The following is a 21137-nucleotide window of genomic DNA, read 5'->3' on the forward strand; positions in this document are numbered from 1 at the left end:
AGCTTGATGGAAAAATGAAGAGTGGGTATTTTTACAGATATTTTTTACAATGAGGTGTTGTAGTTTAGATAACCAGTGTAGGCATAAAAAAAGTAAAAAAGTAATGTATCGAGAGAGAATCAACAATTTAGGACTGCTGGACTTTAGTCAGTGGCAGTTAAAAGTATAAAATTGAAAGTTTGTTTTCCTTTAAAATATTCCCTAAATCCATTTTGATCGAAGAAAATCTTTCTGGTCTCCGTTAGTTTCCAGATTTTGTGATATGTTTGTATATAAACGTTTTAGTCGGCATTGTTTGACTATTATATTGTTATCCTGTAAAGCCGGGTTAAATATTAAATTTTTTTTGTGCCGTATAGAAAACAAGTAAGGAAACTTTGTATGTGATACTATTAACATCACAAAAGAATAAAAACAAACAACTTCATAATTGACATGATTATATATGTTTATTTTCCTATTATATTACGGCCGTTTTTGTATTATATACCTAGAGTGCGGCCGTGGCGTAGTGGTTAGAACGCTTGCTTTATAAGCAGGAGACCCAGGTTCGAAACGAGCTCTGGACATATTTTCGCGTCACGGTAAGGAAGGAGGCGTGAACTTCCTGGTTAAATGCACTTCCGCGGTGCTCTGTGACAAGACCGTTAGGACTTCTTGGGGCACCTAAAATAAATAAAAAAAAAGAGTGGTTAAGAATGTTTGCTTCAAAAGCTTAATCGATTATTTTTACATATAATGGATTACATTCTTTTAAAGGTGTTAAGTTTTTATAATAATAAAGCGGGGCAAATTTCCTCGTATATATAAGGAAATTCGTTATAAATTAAATAAAAAAAAGTTATCAACTATATGTAAAAATAACCAATAAAATTTGTAAAATTAAATTTAAGAAATTGCTTCCTTACAAAATTGTTTTAACTTTTAAAATTCCATTGTGGCTTCAATTGTTCAAATCGCTATTAATTGTCAAAAGGGCTTGAATAACTAATAACAATTAGGTAGTTTATAAGTTTAATAGCTCTTAATTAGTAATATTTGTACATACAACAAAAATTTTTTAATTTGTTATCCAATATGAGTTGGCTGAGTTGAATTAATTCGCCTATCTTGCCATTTTGTTAAAAGAACCAATACGTTTGGCGCACCGATTCTTCTGACAGGTTTTTTATTTAAACTTTGAGCCACAGGTTTAGATTTTTACATTTGGAAAACATTTACATTGATAGGTGCACCCTTCCAATGCAATGTTAATAAAAATAAAGTTGCTTTGAGCTGAGTAAACTTAGATGACATAATAACTAAGTAAGCAATAAAGTTATCTTCATGAATTGCCAACCAATAGGTTAAGTCTTGCGCTAAAAATTTTAAAATCTGTTGTAAACGCAATCATTAAAAAATATATCCCTTGTAGCAAGCAACATTGGTGCAATATTGGTATAATATTTATCTAAATATCCGCTAAAAATTGTTAACAATAATGCACCAATATAAATTGTTCACATTTTGTCATTTATAGCAAATACCCAGCTAGCACACATACGTTAGTAAAACGTTAGAACATTGTTGCAAGTTATGTTGGCACATCATCGGTTGCTAAGGTTACTTTTATATCTTTTTGGTTACAAATGCGACATCCCCAACAACAAAATTTTACCTACGTTAGCCCAATGTATTTGTGAAAGCTGTTTTTAGTTGCGTTAGTATTAAGCATTTTATGTTTACTATTGTTGAAAACATGACATTGGATCAATGTTGGATGGCATCGGAATAAACCGCTGACTTTCACGATGGTTTTACATACGTTGGCCAATGTATGTGTGCTAGCAGGGTATTGATTTACAATATCGACTGTATATAAATTGTAATATAATGCCAACATATTTTTTTATCAGAATAAATTATAAAAAAGCATTTGAAGGAGTTTAAAACAACTCATTTTTAATTGAATCCAGTAAATATATATAAATATGTGTATATATATATATAAGTATATATATAAATTCATACTTATACAATACGCGTGCTAAGTAAAGTATTATAGAATTCCAAACAAAAATTTTTCTTAACAGTAAGTATTATGATTTATCGGCTTCCGGCTAGTTGCTCAGAAGCCATAATACCAAGGCCCGCAAAGACGATTTTAGCTCACTAAAAAAATTCATAACCCGCTTTGCAGACTTGTAAGTGAGTTTAAGAAGAACGAAGGATAATAATGTGAGTCAGAAAAAGTCGAGTTAAAAAGATAGCATAGAGAATAGGGTGAAAATAAACAAAAGTGTGAACTTCATGACAATAAACCCCACTTACGGGTGTATACTTAATTTCTGACCCCCCACATGTTACAAACACAAGATTTTGAGCTGCTCTCTTAAATGCTACTTTAGCCCGAAAAATACTATAGTATGTATTTTGGTGTAACTATACTTTCTGCACGTAAAACGCTCACTTCAGATAGGATATGACCTCAGAAAATGTTTATGGGAGCCATTTTGTCAACATACATAAAAATGATATTTTCATTCTCCTTGTCTTCCACGGCCTTTGGCATTATGACTATAGTTTTAGCACGATTTTTAAGTAAATTGTCCTTATTACTCCTTAATATGTGATCTTAGTTTGCCAATTAATAACACATTTTTTCTTCACTGTTTATGACGTATTGCTACTTTTCGAAACCGGGGTCAGAAATTAAGTTTACACTTTTTTAATGTTTAGCATTTTGGCTACAAGAAATAATCAGCACTATTTTTATTTGCCTTATTTATATCAGTGATACTTGGTGTCTGTTTATGATTTACATTAATTATTCTGTGTGTATTTATATGTATTATGTGTATATGTTACTAACATGTATTATATAACATGTGTTTTTTAGCAATTTACTCTGAAAATGAGTTCTGATAAACAGTTACTTCGTCACCGAATTCAAGTTTTATGTAGTCAAGGATTAAGCTTTAAAGAAATCACTAGACAGTGTAAAGTTTCTCGAAATACTGTAAGGAAGTGGGCAAGAAAACAAGAGGGTGACGTCACAGATGCTCAGCGACCTGGAAAGCCAACAAAGTTTTCACCAAGAACCAAGGACAAGGTCAGAAAGTGGGTCAAAGACAAAGTCGGAGTTGGAACGAGAACTGTAGCTAAGAAACTGAATTTTTCAGACAGTTACAAAGTAAGAGGAAAAACAATTTCACACAGTGCTATCAGTAAATACTTGCGCAAGACCACATGGGGAAAGCATGCCTATACACAGAAAGTGAAACCCATGTTGTCGCAGAAAAACATCACTGATCGCGTAAATTTTTGTACTCGTTTGCAAGAAGAGGGATTCGCAGATGACTCACCGAATGGTAAAGTGAAACGAGCTCACGTATTGTGGACTGATGAGAGTCCAATTGAATTATATCCGGCTCCAAACCGTCAAAATCAAAGAGTACGTACAGCAACACCAGAGTCAATACCTTATGTTCGACGTCCGAAATTCGGTCTCAAGATTATGATAGCCGGCGGCATTTCTCGATATGGCAAAACTGATCTGGTTGTTGTTGAGCAAAATAAAACTGTTGATGGAAAATATTACCGTGATATTATTCTACCTGTGTACAAACGTGCAGCTGATGATAAGACCATCTTTCCTGTGAGAAATAAAGTTATTCTGATGCAAGATGGAGCAACTTGCCACACGGCAGAGCAACAATGAATGTGATCAACAGAGACTTTCCAGCAGTGTGGACCGACTGGCCTGGCAACTCGCCCGACTTAAATGTCATCGAACATATTTGGTCAAGACTCCAGGACAGTGTTTTACACAATCCTCGACCTCGTAATCGTGAACAGTTGATCAGACATGTTGAACAGGAGTGGGCTGCCATTACGCAAGAAGAGTGTTTTCGCCTAGTAGAAAGCCTGCCAAGGAGAATTACCCAATGCATAGAAAGAAATGGACAAAATACTGAGTACTGACTATTAACATATATTCTTTGTCTAATTAAATTGATATGACAGTAATAAAATGGTATGTGTTGAAATACCGTATTCTTAAACCGAGATATAGGGGGTCAAAATTTAAGTATACACCCTGTATTTGCCAATCCAGGTATATAACCAGAAGCAATTGTAAAAAATTAAAATGCTTTACAGAAAGAGTACCGTAAAAACCGTAATATTATAGAAAAATATTTTTTTCAAAAGCTCGTCATGTTGAGTCTTAAATGAAGCAAAATTTTATAAAAATTTCAAGAATAATATTAATTTTGTATTTAGATCATTAATTAATATTTTGATGAGTTCTAAAAACTGCCGCATTTTTTGCATTTAAAAAAAAATCAAATTTTCACGGTTTTTATAAGTCAATTTTTTTTAGATACATTTTTATAAAACATAATTATTATTTTTGATATTTTATAAAATTTTGGTTCTCTTGAGCACATCATAGCTTACTTTTAAAGAATTTTTTTTTCTATTAAATTAGGGACCTGTCTGTTGTTTAAGGGTAAAAACAGGTTCTTCAAGTCTCATATTAACATTTTTATTATTTTTTGTTCATTTACAAGTGAACGCAACAAATCATTCATTTATAGACCAAACTTTTTTTTTTCACTCCAGCCTAATAAAGTAAGCGGACAAATATTCAACTGATTTAAGATTGTGCAACTAAACAATACTTTATATTATAAGATATTAAGTTTTCTTAAATTTTTTTAAAGATTTTTCTAAACAATAAATTACATTAACGTTTTAAAATATGTTTATACATTAACGGTTTAAAAAATATATATTAACATTAAAAATACCTAAGATTTAAATAACATTTTATTTTGTGGGTTTATAAAAAATTAAAAATGCAAAAATAGGACAAAGTAAAATTAAAATATAACGTTACGTAACAAATATTGTAATATGTCTTTATAATTTTTTTTATTATTGATTTATTATAGTGATTCAAAGCTTTCAAATTCTATTAAACATTTTCTCTCTGTTTTTAGAGTAATTACTCCAGTTTAAAATTTAGTAAAAGTTCATAGTTAAGGAAAATTGTTAAAAAAATTTATTTACTTAACAATTTTTGTTAGGTGTGCTAACAGGTATGTTATAACGTCAATATTAAAAAGTATTAAAATGTCAATATTAAAAGTAATATTGAAATACATTAAATAGTTATTACCAATTAATATATACTAGCAGTAAGCAACCCGTAATACGAGTTAATAGTAATTAAATCATTGCTTATAGTTAAACACAAAAAAAGACTACATTAACACCGATAAGTTCTTTTTAAAATCTGTTACACACAGCAAGTACCATAAAAACAAAGTCAAGTAAAGCCTGCTAACACTTAAAAAATGGAAATGAAAAATTACAATTTTTAATTACAAAAGTATCATTTGCATTTTATTGTTAGAAGAATATAACAGATAATAATATAACAGAAAATATAAAGAATTAAAAAAATAGCTATGACAGCCCAGCTCTATCAACACAAAACACAGAAGCAATAGCGCATAGCATAAGGTATTTGTAAGAACACATTACAGACATTACTATGTCTCTTAAAATAATTAAAAAAGAAAAGATTATAAAAAGGCTAGACAACTTAACGTAAAAACACGGCTAACTAACACCACAAATTAATAAGATATTTTATCAACTAAAGTACTTGAGCTAAAAAGATTTTATTTATTACAATATCGAACAATTATTGTTAAACATTTTGAACAATTATATCATAAAATAGCAAGCAACTTGTAAAATATTTTATATACATGGTCATTATCAATGCTCCCTGTACTTTTTTTAACTCATCTAACTCATTTAACTCTCATCTAATATTAACTCTCAAATAATATTAACTGGTTTTATTAAGTTTACTAGTAAACAAAACTATTTTTACCTTTATTATTTGAAGTTCCAGCTTCACTCTAACTGTTGACTAATGACTAATATAGTAAATTTCATATCATTAAATTTAAAATTTAAACCATGTTTCAACAGTAAGCAAACTTATCAAGTGATGACAAAGGCAACTAAAAAAAAGAGCATAATTATGTTTGAATTTATAAAAAAATTTAAAATCATTTTAATTTAAAACTGTTATCAACTGTTACTATAAATAGTAAAATTCATTTTTAGCATTCTAAAGTGTTTAAAATTAAATAAACAAACATTAACACTGCGTGACACTGAATTCTGGCAAGTAAGTTTTCTGCTTGCCGAGCAGCATATTTTACATTTCAACAATGACTAATTTCACCTTGCCTAGCTCTATCTTTTTCATTTGGACAACAATCATTTTTCCCTATTAAAATTTACACAAATAAATTCTTCGCCTATTAATAGCCATTTCAATTTCACTGTGTTCTTTAAACATACTACCAGTACCATTACTATTGTTACAATTGGATAATAAATAAATGCAAAAGAATCTTACAAATTGTGATCTTTTCTTATTAAAGACTATATTTTAACTTAAGATAAATTGAAATCCATGTCTTTTTTTAAGTATATAAACAGAAAAGCAATAATATAAACAGAAAATCAAAAAACCTGGAACAAACATTTCTTTTATTAAAACTACTATATTTGAACAAATTCAACTAAATAAAGCTCTAGAACTTCTTATATTTTTGATGGCAAAACTGCAACACGTCCTGGTCTAATATCATGATCATTTTCAAGGTTGTTTACATGTTTGTGTAAGGCATCATACTGCTCGCTTCTCTGTTTAGGTTAATTGTCTAACTGAAAGTTTATAATTGTAATACTGAGATAATGTAACAGGATTTCTAACCAATGTAGCATGTTCAGGGTTGTGAACCACTTGATTTTGCCAACCAGCATCACCCTTGGAAAAAATAGAGAATAAAGCATAGGATCTAAGTTGGCAGATATACTTGTTATAGTCTTAAGAGGATGACCTCTTAGGTAAATAATAACTTCCCTAGAAGCAGGTGGAGCACCGTATTTGCTAACAAATACAACTGCAACATCATGTGAAAGGAGATTATAGCAACTTCTATCTCGCCCTTCAAGTAAAGTAATTTTTATAACTGAGACTGAGCAACCTTCTGTAGCTGTTCGGCGAATTTCTTCATCTTCCACTTCAGCTATGTTTTTAAATGCAGGATAAATTGGGTTCTCTTCACTAATAAAATTTTGCAATCAAAACATTAAACCATTTAAGCAAAGATCATTACCACATTGTCGCATTCTAAAATTTACTACTGAAAGTGGATCATAGATGTATGGAACATCTTGATTTGGCCTAAGATTACATATACAATACAATACTCTTATGACTTAAAATAAAATATCAGCTACGAGATGTTTGAAAAAAAATTAACTTTAGATTTATCAGATGATGTATTATGTACAACATAAATACATCATCTGATAAATCTAAAATAAAAAATGTAATAATAAGTAAATAAATAAAAAAAACATTACATACAAAAAATGAAATTCAATGTACCTTATAGAGAAAAACTGCTGTGATTTACCAGAGTAGTATTTGTTAAATATCATTATTTCATGTTAGATTTTAGAAAATAATTTATGCTGGTACATCATGATTCCAAAATATTTATAGCAAAATCATATAATAAACAGTGCTAAAGACAAAAAATCAAATTGAAATAAAATAATTTGCATATATAGCAAAATAATTTGTCTAGGCTTTTAGTAAATGATTTAAGGCAGTGATTTTTAATAATAAAATTACCTATTTTTCATTTTTAACAATAGACACCAAATGAAGGTAAGCCAAATGTCTATCAACTCAAAAGATAACAAAAAAACAACACCACAACAATAGCACACACCATAAGTTAATATAATATGCATATAACATCTAAGAATTATAGTAATCTATATTTACATTATTACCATCTATAACAAGAAGCTTTAAATTCAAAAGTACAATTTAAAAAAAGATTACAATAAATTAATTACTTAATAAAATTTTAAAAAGATTTTATATTACCTATCATTTCAAGCTACTAAACATTATCTACCTAATGTCTACTTAAACATTTTGAACTCGTACCATAAAAGGTCGTGAATTCTTTAAGAAAACACTTGATTAAGAGTGAAAACTACTTAAAAACTAAGAAATAGTATATTTTACAGAATACAGAACTGTAACTAATATCGAACAATAGGCGTAACTATACGCTCTAATAATAATAGTATTCACTGTGCTATTTATATTAAGATTTGCATATTCTAACATCCAGTGCAATAACTGTCGGCTATCTTTATGCTATCTTTCTAACTTAACTTCTTCTGTCTGTCACTCTAAAATTCTTCGTCCTTCTTAAACTCACTCACTCTTGGTCTTTTGAAGCGGGTTACGATGCTTTATAGTGATAGTGAGTTGAACTTGTTTTCATGGGTCTTGGTATATGGCCACTATATGGTAATTGGTCGGAGGAGGATAACCACAATTTCAGATGCGTCAACACATTGATATTAATTACGAACCAATAAACCACTCATACCACCACAGGGCAGTTCATGCTTATATCAAAATAATTAAATTAAAAATTGGAAATGATATTTGGATCCTTCAAGGTTGAAATAAATATTTAAGTCTAGTAATTAGTATTTACCAATTAGTCCGATGTGAAAACAATGTTTGGATGAGCAATTTTACCCAAAAGAAGGCTTGATGCAAGTTAATAAATACGATAATTTGAGTTGTCTGTAAATATAAAACTAAGTACCTTAGAAGATTCCTTATCAGAACTTTGAAATGATGGAAAGATTTTGTGACAAACTAGCATTTGTTTACTTTTTTTGTAAAATTTAATTCAGAACCATTTTGATCTGAACATGAAATAATATAACGGTTTTGAATTAATCTTATATTTAGAAAACTAAAATCATTGGCAAGCAAAAATACCTGTAAAAGCACCATTACCGTAAATACATTTTTCAGTCATAATCGGTTCACTAAGGTCTAAATTGTTTGCAGAGTTTGGAAGCCTGTAGACACATCCAACTAACATTTTTTCAAATCCATATTTTTTATGTACAGATGCATATTGCACCACCTCGTCCGTTAGTTCTGTACATTTAAAAAAAGTTAAAACTATCCATGACTGACAGTAAACCTTTTGTTTATAACATTTTCAGCTATTTTTAATTGTTGCTTAATGATTTTAGCAGTTTGCTGCCTCCGAATCCCATAAACGATGTTATTTGTATTTTGGAGAGTACTCTTTTTCCGTTTTTTTTAATCCTGATTTAATGCATAATCTAAAGCTGTTTCGGCTAAAGTTTGAACTCGGTTAATGAATATATTCTTTAAAATATAATGTGAGCGTAATTCTTTAGCCGCAGTATTTCATTGCGTGTAATCCTTAAAGCCTACTAAAGTTGGAGCAGTTTATTGATTAAAAACCACTTTTTTTAATCTTTTCACAAGGACCAGTGAACATGGTTTTACAATCTTATTAAATATTTCTTCAACAACTATAAAATAAATAGTTTGCTTTTAAGATTTGATTTTTATCCTTTTAATATATAATCTTCTAATATCTCATCTGAAATCTAACATTTTAAAAATCTATTAGTTTTTAATTAATTATTCTGTTGCTGATTTCCTAATTGTAATAACTGTAAAATTTTGTCCAGGATCAGAAGGAACCAGGAAGATAGAGTTACTATTCTTGACAGAGACTCTTGTTTATATTGTAACTAAAGAAGTTCTTTAAGTTTCTTCTTTTTTTTTTTTTTTTTAACATCTTTACTTCCAACAAGGCTGCAAGCAACCACTATTAGAGTTGGAAGTTACTGGAAGAGAAAAGTATGTGATATATCGAGAACATTATTATATTAAGACCAGCATACTAAATTTTATCAAAAGCTTTAGAAATGTCAAGAGCAGTAGCCCTAACCTCTCCACATCTATCTAATGCACAATAAAACCTATCAACTAATACTGTTAGCGAATCAGCTGTAGAACGAGAAGATCGAAATCCATATTGATGATCAGAAAGTAAGTTATTAGATGCAAGATGAGAAGTTAAGTGTTTGTTAATTAAACACTCAAAAACCTTGCTTATGATACGAAAAAGACAAATTAGACGGTAGTTAGACGAGTCAGATTGCTCTCTAGAGTTTTTGAAAATAGGGATATAAGATGCCGCTCACTAGCAGATTAGAAAACGAAGTTTTTGATAAAGTTATTGAAACATTTCTTTCTGAATTCTTTCTTAGAGATATTGAAAAATTTCTTTCTGATTGCTAAACTAAAGTTTTTTTAACATATTTATAGTAATTTTTTAATAATATTTTTGTAATATTTGAAAATTCTTTTAGGTTTTTGAAAGCTAAAGTTTTTTTAATAGACACTATAGGGCTTAATTTCCTATAACTTCTGTGTTTCTATAAGATTCCATCCTTAAGTTACACTTATAATCTATGTTAGGCTGCAATATTGACTATAACTTAATGTATACTATAAGCGTCTTGGCGCAGTGGTTAGAGTACTTGCTTTAGAAGCAAAAGATCCAAGGTTCAAAGCGAGCTCAGTTCATATTTTACGCCATCGGTGAGAAAGGAGGCGTGAACTTCCTAGCTAAATGCTCTTCCGCGGTGTTCAGCGACGGGACCATTAGGTCTTCTTGAGGTTTGTAAAACTAAAGTTAAAAAAAAATAAATAAGTAGTACATATCTCAATAGTGCCAATATAAGATAATTTATCATATTGGTACAATTGCTCATCATGTAGTGCTACGACATGTTGAAATTTAAAAAGTATTGAAAATATCGCATATATTTGTATATATATATATATATATATATATATATATATATATATATATATATATATATATATATATATATATATATATATATATATATATATATATATATATATATATATATATATATGTATGTGGTCTAAATAGCACTAATTTAGTAATAATTTTCAAAAAAATATCAATCTTTTTAAAACTTTCAAGCAACATGTTTCATCAATAACAATTGACATCATCAGGTATAAAAAACATTATTTACAATTTATATAATTTACAATTTAATGTATCCAAAAAATTATAAATATATAGAAATTGAACTAATTTTTTTATACCTGTTTATTTCAATTTTTATTGATAAAATATGTTGTTTGAAAGTTTTAGAGAAATTGTTATTTATTTGAATTGTATATATATTAGTGTAGTGAAGGTAAAAATTTCCGGAAAATTTATGGCAAAAATTTCCAGTAAATTTACCGGAAAATTTTGAAATTATTTTTTACTTATTTTATTATTCTTTAAAAAAATTTTTTTTTTAAGGAAAACTTACCCTTTTCGATTTAAAATTTACCGGTAAACTTACATAACTAATAAACATATATATATATATATATATATATATATATATATATATATATATATATATATATATATATATATATATATATATATATATATATATATATATATATATATATATATATATATATATATATATATATATATATATATATATATATATATATATTATTCTGATGTTTTAATTTTTAGCTTATAAGGTTTTATGAATGCAAGCAAGAAGTTTTATCAAATGTACATATTGTTCGTGAGTAAAATTCAACAGACTAAATAATTAGTTGTTTAATGCGCCTTTAGAAAATACAAAACAATATATGTGTGTTTATTTGATTTGTTTTACAACAGAAACAATTTTTTGAAGAACAATTAAATGGCACTATCATTTTTTTTTTTCCATTATTTTTCAGATTGTGAGAAAAGTTTCCTGTTTGATTTGGTTTTTAATTTTTTTATTCTGTATACATAAGTTGATTTATAAATACATATAAAAAATGGAAAAAAATTCCTTTTCGGTGATCTTAACATGTTTTATTCAAAATGATGATAACAAAAATGAGTATAACGATATAAATATTCATACATATAAAATATAAAAATATAAAAGATATAAAAATATCTTAAAATATTTAAAACAATTTTCTTTTACCGACCCATTTACACTCATTAATCAGTTAAAAAAAGTTAAACAAAATCATGAATAAGGTATTTATAAACTATGAAAAAAATGAATTGTTTAAAAATCAGCTTTTGCAGTTACAATGGCAGTATTTATTTTTATGAAAATGTAAACGACCTTTATGAAATTTCATTGAATCATCTACTGCGGTCCACAAGACCTAGACGTCTTTTTGACACTATTTTAAGAAAATCTTTAAGAAAATATCTTAAAGATGTTATAAATAGGTTTACGTTCTTCTTCTAATTCAATGCTACTTAAAAACGTTCTATTGAACTCAGTCTAAGTTACTTTATTCAAGAATGTTTATAAAAAACTATAAACAAACGTAAGGCGTCGTTTATTCGTTTTAATTGGATTTTAATTGATTAGTATAGATAAATGATAGCGTGTTTAAAAACCAATTAGCCACGTCGAAAACCCATTAGCACGTCGAAAAAACGGTTTCCAGAAAACTGCTAAAAATGCCTAAAGATGTTGTATAGACGGCATAAAGAAAAAACGGTTTCCAGAAAACTGCTAAAAATGCCTAAAGATGTTGTAAAGACGGCATAAAGAATATTTTAATTGCAATTTCCGAAAACTGTATAGCGTTAAGCGATAATATATACAAGTTTTAACTACCGGGTAAAACTGGGTATTGATGACAGAACACTATTAAGCAATTTTTTAAACTTATACTCTATTTTATAGAAAAATTGATGAAGAAGGTAAATAAAACTAATTTAAAAAAAGTAGATAATTTAAAAAGGTACATATTATACAGTTAGTTGGATTGTTTAAAAGTATTAATCAATATTACGATACAATTTGAATAATAAAAAAGAGAGGGTCTTGATGAAAATGCTTATCTTGGGCATAGACATTCTGGGAACCAATAGGCCTATCGTTCAGTAAAAAAATTGGCCTCTAGATTAGAGCATAAAATCACATATAGCGTACAAAAACATTTTATCTCCTTACTTTTGTTTCGTTTTCTAATTATCAATTATAAAAAAAAGGCTTATTTTATTAAATATACTGTGATTGACGCTTGATTGTCCTTACAATGTTTTCTCCTTAATTGTCCTTCATTACATATATTGTAGCATTAAAATTTTTCTTTTTATAAATGTACCACAAAATAATTTATAACTAAAGTTTTTATTTAAATTATTAAATGTTGTTAAACTGTTAAAAATAACTTTTTTTAAATCACTGTTTGTTAATAATATGAATATAGACAATATTTATATAAATAATAAAATATTTGCTAACCAACTAACAAATAATATGTAATTTTATAGTTCATTCATAAAATATATCTTTTGTATAATAATTACGTAGTAAACAAATTCCAAAATTAACTATTAACATATAACAATTATAACATAAATATTTAAAAGAAACAATGTTAAGTAATACATTTTGGACTTAACGCCGATAACATCTGGTTTATCAATGATGAAGACATATTCACTATATTCAATATTTCTTTGAATTATTCACTCGGAAATGAAATGCATCTTATGCATCATTTTCGATAGGCATTATCACGAATACTTTAAGATGGTCATGATTTAAAGAAGATCGTAATGAAGCAATCGTAAACGAAACTTAATTAAGTTTGCTGAATGCTCCATTACAGTAATTCTATGTAGCAGATAGTGTTAAAACTGTTGGTGTTGACATATTAAGCCGCGGCCTACTTAAATAAACGGCCTTCTATTCTGCTTAAATCAAAAAAATAAATAAAAGTTCAGTTAAAAAAACATATATTCTATTGGTGGGACGAACTTTCTCAAAAATTTTTAATTATTGTACTATAAACTTTAAATAAGTAAATGGGACTCCGTATGAAAGTTTTTGCGTTGGATTAATAAAAATCTCCACTAAAATTCGTCAAGTTTTTTATTGTTATTTGTGACTACTTTTTAGTTATTAATAGTATCAATGGTTAATAAACGCTGTGTTGTTGCTTGTACCTCTAATTATAATGGGTGTGAATTGGTCCCAGTTTTTAGTTTTCCAAAAGGTGATGAATTAAAAAATTTTTGGGTTAGATTTGCCAATAAAAATTTCTGGACTGCCACGTCCAGAAATTTTTATTGGCAAATCTAACCCAAAAATTTTTTAATTCATCACCTTTTGCCACAAAGGTGAAAATGTTTTAAACTGATTATAGATGACTGCCACATGGAAGTCATCTATAATCAGTTTAAAACATTTTCTTGAAAAATCAATACACAAAGGAGGATCAGCAAAACGATTTCGTTTTTTTATATAATCCTAAGCCTGTTCATACAGTATACCCGGCTAGCATAGCAACAGCTTCAATTTCAGTTATGTCTTTACCATGAAAATTACCAACTAAAAGAACTTTTCAGGAAGATAAATATTAGAAGTTTTTACGAAATGAGGTTGTTGAAGATATTAATTCTCTTACAAATACTGATTCACCAACAGGATATTCATTTTCCAGATTTGATGATTGTCTCGTGTTTAATAAAATTACTCAAAATGGACATACCTGAAATTGCTGAATGTATTTGTATTGAAAAATATATTCATTCAACTCAACATTTTAATAAAGAATCTTCCTGTTTCTTTACCACCTTGGCTCAGAGTAACTCACCAATATATGTTAAAGAGGATGAGTATGCTGAAAAACTTCAATTCTTGTTTTAGAAATGAAAAAGAAAAGTCCTCTTCTATTCTTTAAGAACTTGATATTCACCAAATAATAAAAAAATATTTCTTTAAACATGCTTTAATTTGCCTTGATGTTGTGCTACACGCTATTACAAACTTAACATTTACTGCCGAAAGAGTGCCAACTTCCATCTATATCAATGATAGGCAAGCTCAAAGCAGGTGAAATTGATTCTATGAAAGTTTAAAGTAGGTGATTTTATAAAAGATTAGCAGTTGTTACATGAAAATGGGAGCATGTCGAAAAAATGTTTTTCTTCAATTTTAATTTTTGATGAAAAGTATTTGCAAAAATGCGCTGAATATTCGGGTAGAAATGTTATTAAGATTCGCAAATAAAATGAACTTTATAGATGAATTGTTTCTTTCATGGTAGTTGGTGTATTAATATGTTTGCAATATCAAATAATAATTTTAGGTATAAAGAAAAATACCTTACGAAAATGGTTTATTTCACGCACGTTAGACCTCATTTGGAAATTATTCGTTAGACCATTATTTGGAATACCTATTCTAAAAAAGATATCAAAGAATTCAAAAAAAGTTAAAATAAGAGCCACCAAATTGACAAAAGAAGTAAGACATCTGGAATATAAACAAAGACTCATAATATTAGGTTTAACAACTTTCAAAGTTCAAAGACTAAGAGGTTATACAATAATATAAGTTATATAAAGATTTTGAATCTTGAAAGGATTTGCTATTGATATAAAGAAAGTCCAGATACAAATGCATTTAATCAAAAAACCAGGTCCATCATGCAATATTAGAGGTTACAAACATCGTGATAGATCAGAGTTTTTTAAAAATTGTTTAAATAGACAACAATTCTTTACAAACATGGTTGTTTTTCGGTGAAATAATTTACCAAAATCAGTTGTGGGCTCTTCTTCAGCCAAAAAATTTAAATCCAAACTTACACTGATTGACTTACAAATAATACTTAATAAGAAAAATAAAATTTTTGAAGACAATTATTGTATAGGATCTCATTGATATTGCCTGACGCTCAACAGCATTTGAATTATGTTATCTCTCATGCTGTCATGTAAATTCAATTATAAATTAAACTGATTGATTAAAGATTGAAATTCTTAACCTTGTTAAATATTTAATATAAAACACTTTTAATGTTCAAGGTGTTGTTTATGAAAATTATGCTTCAAATGTTTCCTCTTTTACAAAGTTGACAAACTTAATGCACATGGTTAAAAACCAGATGATTTCATTATAAATGTACAATCACAAAAAATTAAATATTCTTTGGCACAGTGCACCAGAATAAAAAGATTCGAAACAACTTTCTAAACAAAAATAATTAATTTATAAAAAAATTTACAGAACTTACTACAACTACAAGCAAAATGTCAAAAAATCAGTTTTATAATTACTGTCTAGGAAATGATACTACTATAATAAAAAATAACCTTATTTTTTTCGAGCTTTGGCTGACGATAATGTATATTTCTCAAAATTCTAAATTTTGAGAAATATACATTATCTCTTCAAAAATTATCGCTACAAAAAACTTTATTATGTCAAGCTTTGTTAATAGAGGATTTATTAAAAGATATTTATAAATTTTTATTGATTGCTCGTTTTAAAAGTGAACCATTAGAAAGAAGATTTGAAAAATACCGTCAAATGAGTGGTCGCAGGTACCTTGTTAGTTTGAAAGACGTTATTTATAGTGATAAGATAATCCTAACAAAAAGTTTGATAAAATAAGGAATTCAAATTTTAAAAAATGATATTAATTTTTTTGTTGTTGTTGTTGTTGTTGTTGTTATTTTTGGTGCTCTCGGAAGTCCTTATCACAGAGCACCGCGGGAAAGCATTTAACAAGAAGTTCACGCCTCCTTTCGTACCAATGTAGCTTGTTGGGCTAGAGCTGGCGTTGAACCTCGGACCTCTGGGTTCTGAGCCAGAACTCTAACCACTGCGCTTCAGCTGATCTAAATATATTGATGCTATCTAATATTAAATCTAGATGTTAATGCTGCTGAAGATACTCAATGCTAGATTTTCGATAGAACAGATCAAAGAAAGAGATTTATATTGTATAACTTTATCAGATGATTCTCGTGAAGTAGCCAGTCATATGACTGTTGCTGATTTTATCGCCAAATAACTGATTAAAAAGTTTAAAATATGTTGCAAATTTCTTTGTTCTCGACATTGTCAACAGGAGTCAAATGAATACAATTATTTAAATAAATTGTCCAGAGGTTGGCTTACAATGTTATTTATCTGTCTCAAATTTAACATCGTTAAGCAGCAAGGTTAGTAGAGAATATTGCCAACTTTTTTTATATTTAAATGTCTAAAATGGTAGAAAAGAAAGTATACACTGTTATCTAAAATATTTACTTTAAAAAATCAGAAAACAGTTAGAGGTTCCAATTTTGCAGATAACATCGTTGCTTTAAAAAAAGAAAAAAACTAAATTGAAAAAAAAGATTTAAACAATGTAAAAAAAACTATATTTTAATTATCGTTAAATTGATTATCTTAAAATGTATCATTATCATTGTATATTTTTAAAATGTTCAAAGTCAGAGGCTTTGGAATGCTGTCACCAGGGGCGATTCTAGAAATAAAATGAACGAGGCAGCAGCAAATTCTTAAAAAGTACCTTTTAAAAAAAAGAGCTCCTTGAAACCTAAAACTATCGAAATGAGATATGTCAAATGCACGACAAATCAATCTATTCCTCAAAAAAACTTAAAGAATGACTTCTATGAAGGACGGGGGAGGGAAGGGGGGATGGTGGTGTTGCACACCGCTGTAAAATTGCATATGATCGCCGTATATTTTAAAAAAATGCTCAAGTTTAGAAACCAATTTTTGATTTAGATAATTTTTAAAAGGCTGATTTTAGGAAATTATTCTCTTTTTCAGGTTGAAAAAATTCTTTCGCAATAAAAATATCAACCATTACTTCCTTATTTCATGAAAGTCTTTCATTAAAACTGGTTCTTTATCGATCAATGGTACATTAAAAAACTTGCACTCTTAACTTATCTTTAGAATTTTTAAAACGTTCATATCAGCACATTTTATTATATTTGCACTTCTTATATCTAAAACGCATGAATGGTAATTAATCTTTCACAATAAAAATATCATTCAATTCAAAACTTGTAAACTTATCATACATAATTTGTAAAAGTTTCTCTGCTACAATGACAACTTCATCCAAATTAATTTTTTCAATTTTATAATTTGTATTTTATACAACTAACCAGCCAACTAAATGATCTAAATTACTAGCCTGTAAATATTTTGATTAATTCGCGAGAGAAAACTTTAGGAAAATAAAAAAAACTTGAAACTCACTCAATTATTCTTTTAATAAAGTTGCTTCATATATGGATTTTTTAATCTTTTTTTTTTTAACAAACGACTAAAATCCAAAGCACTAACAATAGTTGGTTATAAACAATCTTCACTGTCAAAAACCCATTTTGGAGTTTTTTCTTTCGACCAAACACATCAACTTTTTCACATTGTAATGTCAAAGTTTTTGTCAAAACAGTTTTAAAAAGTTTTCAGTAAAAATTTCCACATTTTAATTCAATATATTCTCCCTCAGCATTAATCACACCTTCAATTTGGCTCCTAAATCTGGAACATATGATATCCATATACTCATTGGGCATTTTATCCAACTACTTCTTGTTGGAAGCTTTCAGGAAATTGAAATTTTTTGTGGGGACGTCGACAAGCCCTTTACTCTTGTCTCGAAACTAGCGTACATAAATCCAGGGCTTGATATGGTTTTACAAGATTCGAATATACTTAATGGTGTCAACTTTTTCATAAATTATGATTAAATTTTAAGATTTGATGAGGGATTTTAGGACCGTCAGAAAAACCAGGTTAAAAATCGCAACTCAAACTGGATCTTTAGGCTTGAGTGTGTACTTTACATACATGGCCAATGACACGGGTTTAAAAGTGGAGGGGTACAATTACCAACTTCTAAAAAAGTCCTCAATATCTAGAATTTTCTCAAAAAAAAGCAACAACAACAAAACAAACAATTTCCTTTAGAAAATTAAGTGGGATGGGAGGGGGATGCGCGCTTTCCCGGTTTCGTTAGTCCTGACATGTTTTGCGACTGTTTAGACTGGTTGTTGAATACGAAACAATCAGTTTTGTTTGACACAGAAATAATAATATAAATTTCTTATTTTGGAAAACGATTTACTAAGTTAGGAAGATTCTGAAACCAAAATAATGAACTTACTAGATGAAATAATGATTAGTAATCAACTCAATGTAAATGGAGTACATATAATGAAACCTGGCATTTCTTTACTCCCTATTTCATTCCCTATCTATAAATCTCTAAATGCCAGTATATAATGTATAAATAAATAATATAATGTATAAATAAAAATATATTTTTATTATAAATCTCTTATTACCTATTTCTAAAATAGATAAGCGCAGCCGTAGCGCAGAAGTCAGAGTTCTGGATTGGAGTCAAGAGGCCCGTTGTTTGATACCGCACGACAGTCATAGTGGCTCTTAAAACTCCCAAAGGCATTTTTTTTAAAAAGCGAAAATTTGTAAAAACTTGATCAAAAATTTCCGCAAATGAGTCTGTTTTAAAAAATAGCCAAATATTACAAATTCTAACATTAAATTAGGGTTAGAAATACATTGCTGAACTATTGTTTTTGAATCAAAAAACAAAATTAGGGTTTGAATCAAAAAACAAAATTAGGGTTAGAAATAGCTGAACTATTGTTTTTGAATCAAAAAACAAAATTTAAACATTTATTTTTCGTTTTTTTAAAACTATTTGTTCGTTAAAAAGTTATCAAAAAATTATAATTCATTTTATTTAAAAAACGTTTCTTTTTCTGAAAGTAATCAGCTTGATAGACAACAAGATGATTAACTTAGAATCAATATAATTACGAAGAAAGATAGCTTATAAGTGCATCTCAAATTCCAATTTACAACTCTTTGTCTTAATTAATGTTGTATAATGGGGTTATATATTTGGGGCTTAATGGGGTTATATATTTGGGGCTTAATGATAAGACTAAATTTGTCTTCTTCTAGCCCCGGTCATGTAATTATTTTATTATAAGTTTCGACTGTAAATTTTTTTTTATCGGCAAAGTGTAAAAAAAAAAAAAAAAAAAATAGTTTTAAGACAAACGACCATCAAAATGTCTAATTTTAAAGATACAAATATATTTACAAGAACACTAAAAAGAATAATATTTTGTAAGCTGGAACTGTAGATATCTATATTTGAAATCCATTCGGGGAATTTTCAGATCAGATGATTTATTTTAGATTTAGACACTATAAGAGTTTGAAAGTTAGTTATTTTGTTAATCAAAAGATGACTCAGAAACCATCATGGACTTTTTAAAATATTATTGTCAGCGTAATTATATTATTTGATGCGTAAAAACATAAATAATGAGATTTTATTACGTGGTTGTATAGGTAGGGTAGCTATGTTATTAAAATTAGATCAAGTTTTATTTTTTTAAATTTGAAAAAATTTAGTTTTAGATAAACTATAAGAAAAATTTTGTTAGGGTTTAATTGAAATAAATTTTGCATAACATTGCTGTCACAAAGCCTACTATGTATAGGCTATATATTATATAGCCTATAATGTAGGCTCTACATTATAGGCTATATGTAATTCAGCTTATAATATAGGCTATACGATATATAGCCTATAATGTAGTCTATATGACATAGAATCGATTTTTTGACAATTTGTTACAAGAAGGAGGGGAGGGAGATTTCTCCGACTTTGTGGCGCAACATTTGTTTTTTTTAGTTTTAAATCTAGCGTAGACTTTCTTTTAATTAAAAAAGTATCTTGGTAAACTAACACCGTAAGTTGATATATATAAATGTTGATTGTAAAATCAACTGCGCCTAAACCTTACTTAGTCAATATGTACTCTTCGTTAATGGAGTAATTGCAGCCTGTTAACGGACTGTTATCAGGCTGTTACAGCCGTTAGCATAACGCGTTGCGCCTACAGCTGCAACGTGTACTGCAGATAGACTGCAGTACACGTTCTGCGCATTGACTTTATATGGTCCAAGTGCAGAACCTTTTTTAGTTGGTGCACAGAAGTGTGCAGCAACAAAAAAAAACAATCTTTGTGCGCTAACTAAAAAAAAAAAAAGTTACCACCACCGAGAGACGAATTTCGACCCCTTCATTTACTTGTCTGAAGTGGAATCCACTTAGCCACGCTAACAATGCTAGTTATGAGAAAACTATATATATAAAATAATTTTTTTGCATATATTTATCAGAAGAATAGTTATTCAAAATCGGAATCATGTTTAAGATAGCAATGTTAATTAATACAATTTTACACGGCACTATTGGGGTAAAAAAAAACATTAAGCAGACTGAAAAGAACTAATCCATT

At 28.3% G+C, this 21137-nt stretch overlaps 1 long non-coding RNA gene across 1 annotated transcript in view; it reads left to right on the forward strand.

The window, feature by feature from the left end:
* The window catches only part of LOC136073744 (uncharacterized), a 36751-nt gene extending 25036 nt beyond the window's left edge, over positions 1-11715 (forward strand). The window contains exon 3 of the long non-coding RNA XR_010644373.1: positions 11532-11715. This is a non-coding gene — a long non-coding RNA (uncharacterized LOC136073744). The remainder of the gene's footprint in view (positions 1-11531) is intronic.
* The last annotated feature ends 9422 nt before the right edge of the window (positions 11716-21137 follow it).

Source organism: Hydra vulgaris, chromosome 15 (genome assembly GCF_038396675.1).
Source record: "Hydra vulgaris chromosome 15, alternate assembly HydraT2T_AEP".
Lineage (NCBI taxonomy): Eukaryota > Metazoa > Cnidaria > Hydrozoa > Anthoathecata > Hydridae > Hydra > Hydra vulgaris.